The sequence below is a fragment of the Schistosoma mansoni genome, assembly GCF_000237925.1.
Source record: "Schistosoma mansoni, WGS project CABG00000000 data, supercontig 0225, strain Puerto Rico, whole genome shotgun sequence".
In the NCBI taxonomy this organism is placed as follows: Eukaryota; Metazoa; Platyhelminthes; class Trematoda; order Strigeidida; family Schistosomatidae; genus Schistosoma; species Schistosoma mansoni.
Window position 1 is genome coordinate 2,568 of NW_017386091.1, and position 3,841 is coordinate 6,408.

Here is a 3,841-nt window from a genome sequence, read left to right on the forward strand (position 1 = left end):
CACGATTCCGCTTCACGAGATTCGAACCCAGGACCTACCAGTCTCGCGCCAGAGCACTTAACCGATAGACCACCGACCCGGCTGGTATCCAACGGTGTTAATGTCTAACTTCAACCAATCCACGAACATTTTGAGCAACCGTTCAACAATTGTCTTCAGTGAGTTTCTATCTCACAAAAGACCTGGTTGAACTCCACTAGTCATTGCTTCCCACTAGAACTCCTGGATTTACTTCTCGAAGTCAGTCATTAGTGAGCATATGATTATTATTACTATTATTATTATTACCTCTTCTGATAATCAATGATGATTTTTTCCCTATGAGCGTTTTATTTTCTCATAACTAAAAACTGTTTGATATCTACTCACTTAAAGGGAGACTATAACAGTAACTTAGTTACTATGACTAGAAAATCATTCAGTTACAGTTCAATTCACAAACACATACAATAAACCTTGATCATTATATAATAAAAAAAGTACAACCATCCTACTTAAGTATTCTTACTTGATTAATCTAACATTGAATATTCTGGTATATCTAATATAAATAATAGATATAAATTCACTTGGTATTGTTTGTTTGAATCTTCCCATTGATGTGTTAGGACTGTAATTGATCAGTCTCTTATTGGCCATATGTGCATACATTGCCTCGATATAGCCTTAATTCACAAGTATTATAAGCAAAGATGGATAGTGATAAGCAGTGGAATCCCGTTTGACGCGCGTTTCATCCTATTTGGGACTCGTCAGCTGAATGAACCTGCATCTCAGAATTGATGTTCACTCTGGGGCTCGAACCCAGTACCTTTCGCTTCAAATGCCATCACGTTATCCACTCAGCTACTGAGTCTTGATAGCCACTTGTTTGTGCAATGGTGTGAAGTCTAAATTCACTTGGTATCGTTTGTTTAAATCTTCCTATTGATGTTTAGGATTGCAATTGATCAGTCTCTTATTGGCATATATGCATACTTCTGCGTATTGCCTCCATATATCTTTAATTCACAAGTATTATAAGCAAAGATGGATAGTGGCTAGCAGTGGAATCCAGGATGTATGTTTCGTCCTATTTGGGACTCGTCAGCTGGATGTACCTGCATCTCAGAATTGATGTCCACTCTGGGATTCAAACCTAGTAACGTTCGCTTCAAGTGCCATCGTGTTATCCACTCAGCTACTGAATCCTGATAGCCACTTGCTTATGCGATGGGGTGAAGTTTAAATTCACTTAGTATTGTTTGTTTGAATCTTCCCATTGATGTTTAGGACTGTAATTGATCAATCTTTTATTGGTATATGTATAGTTTACTGGTTACTTTCTCATAAAAGATTTCAATTATCCCCCTTTTTTTCTTCTTTCTATATTTCATTATTCTTCCATTAATTTTACTTATTGAAACGTTCCAGTCTTAATTGATTTTTTTGTTTTCTAAATTGTCATTCGCTACATTTGAATTTTCTATTTAGTTGCCATAACAACCGTTACAATCTTCGATGAAAAACTGGGCACTATTATTAATATTATTATTATTCAATTTGAGTTTAATTCAGATTTATGAAGAAAATTAAAAATTAGTCGTATCTGTTTGAGAATTAGAATCATTATTAGAAAAAAGAAATGATGTAACTAAGTAAGCAGTGGAATCCAGGACAAGGCGCGTTTCGTCTTATTTGGGTTTCGTCAGCTGAATGTACCTGCATCTCAGACTTGTTGATGTTCACTCTGGGACTCGAACCCATGCTTGTGAATTAAAGCTATGTCGAGGCAATGCACAGAAGTATGCACATATGGCCAATAAGAGACTGATCAATTGCAGTGCTAAAAATCAATGGGAAGATTCAAACAAACAATACCAAGTGAATTTAATAGTCGTATCTGTTTGAAAATTAGAATCATTATTAGAAAAACGAAGTGATGTAACTAAGTAAATTTTTCTTTGTCTGTAATACATTAAAAGTAGAGAATATTAGATATTTAAGTAACAAATCCTTATGATTAGTGTTATATCCGGATAAGAATAGTGAACGGTTACTGTTGGGATCCATTTATGGACCAATATGATACGTAAATTTCCTATTCATATTTATGTTCCTCTCATTATAAGCTTTATTTTGACCCATAGATTATTACTATACGATTTACCATTCCTGAGTTATACCCAGTCTATTAATTGCTGTCCCCCCCTCTATTCACAGCCACATTTAGCTAAATCTTGTACAAATGTTATTTTCTATTTTATTGGTACGATGTGGTCTGTTTGATTGGTATATAAACCCAGTATGTTTGAGAATAATGATTCATACCGCAGAGGCTGAGATTGGTATTCTGGACTTAACTGGCTGGGTTAGGCAGGAAGCAGGACGGACAAGGACTCTAGACTGCTCGTATGGGTTTCGTATATCACTGTTCCAATCGGTAATTCACTGCTCTCTAATAGATGGATACAAGATATAACAATGAGAATAAAGATCAATATCAGAATCAGAAAAAGAAAGATTCAATGAGATAACCATATTGAAAAAAAAAGAATTTTATAGAATATTGAATATGTAATCTAGCACTGGAATTTCGTGTTCACATTTTAATATATTTTGAACTTAATCAGTTGAATGTATCTAGTTACTAGTATTGATTTGCTACAGTAAGATTTGAAACCAGTACTTATCATTTTAAATATTCATTGAATTATCTATTGAGTTATTCAGTCTAGATAGTTTGACTAGTTAGCCTCGCGAGATTCCAACCCGCAAAACCCTTTCTGATAATAATAATCATATGCTCACTAGTGACTGACTTCGAGAGGTAAATCCAAGAGTTCTAGTGAGAAGCAGTGACCAGTTGAGTTCAAACCACATCTGTTGTGAGATAGAAACTCACTGAAGACAATTGGTGAACGGTTGCTCAAATTCGTGAATTAGTTGAAGCTAGACATTAACACCATGGGATGCCGGCTCAGTGGTCTAATAGTGAAAATGATAGATCCTGGATTCGAGTCTCGCGAGGTGGGATTGTGGATGCGCACTGCTGAGGAGTCCCCCTTCTAAATATGAAATGATTTGTTGAAGTTTATAATTTTCTATTGTTGAAATTCAAGTCTATCATTGATCACTCTCTATATACATATATACATCATGGGTAGATTTGCTCAATTTAATTTTTAACCACAAGTTATATTATACTTGTATTATGACTAGTAATAAAAGTGAGGATAAGTGCGTTTCTTACTATTTCAGATAAATAGAAATATAAGCTAATTGGTAATTATATTATTCTTTGATATTAAATATTTCCATGTACCTATAAAAATTGTTGCTCTGGTTGTTAGAAGGGTCATCGGCCTCGTAACTTCCGAAGAAACTCGGCGTTCATCATGAGGCGTCATAATTCTTACTTCAACTCCCAGGGCAGAGTTTAAATGGTTTGAATTATTTTTTCTGGTTAGCGTTTTTTTAGCCAGTTAGTTTTCTACGGGATGGGGTCGATAAACGCATGTCCAACCCTACTCTTTTATCCGGGCTTGAGACCGGCGGTAACTCTAGAAGAGCTACAGGCGGAGTTATATTAAAAATTTAGTACCAAATATTTAAACTAAAAATAGACATCTTCAATTGATAGATAATTCCCATGTTGAATTGACTGAAATAAAGTAGATTGATTCAATCAACAGACAACTGTCGAACGAATTTGATTCATGTAACTCTAGCGAATCTACCACAGCATAATTTACTAATACAGATATACTTTTAAATTCATTTAGTATTGTTTATTTGAATCTTCCCATCGATGTATTAGGACTGCAACTGGTCAGTCTCTAATTGGCATATGTGCATACTG

The 3,841-nt window shown here is 34.8% G+C and overlaps 1 non-coding gene across 1 annotated transcript; it reads right to left on the reverse strand.

The window, feature by feature from the left end:
• Positions 1–787: 787 nt before the first annotated feature.
• On the reverse strand, positions 788–854 carry Smp_tRNA_00247_Pseudo_TTG.1.1. Its single transcript has one exon. It is a non-coding gene (tRNA).
• Positions 855–3,841: the final 2,987 nt, after the last annotated feature.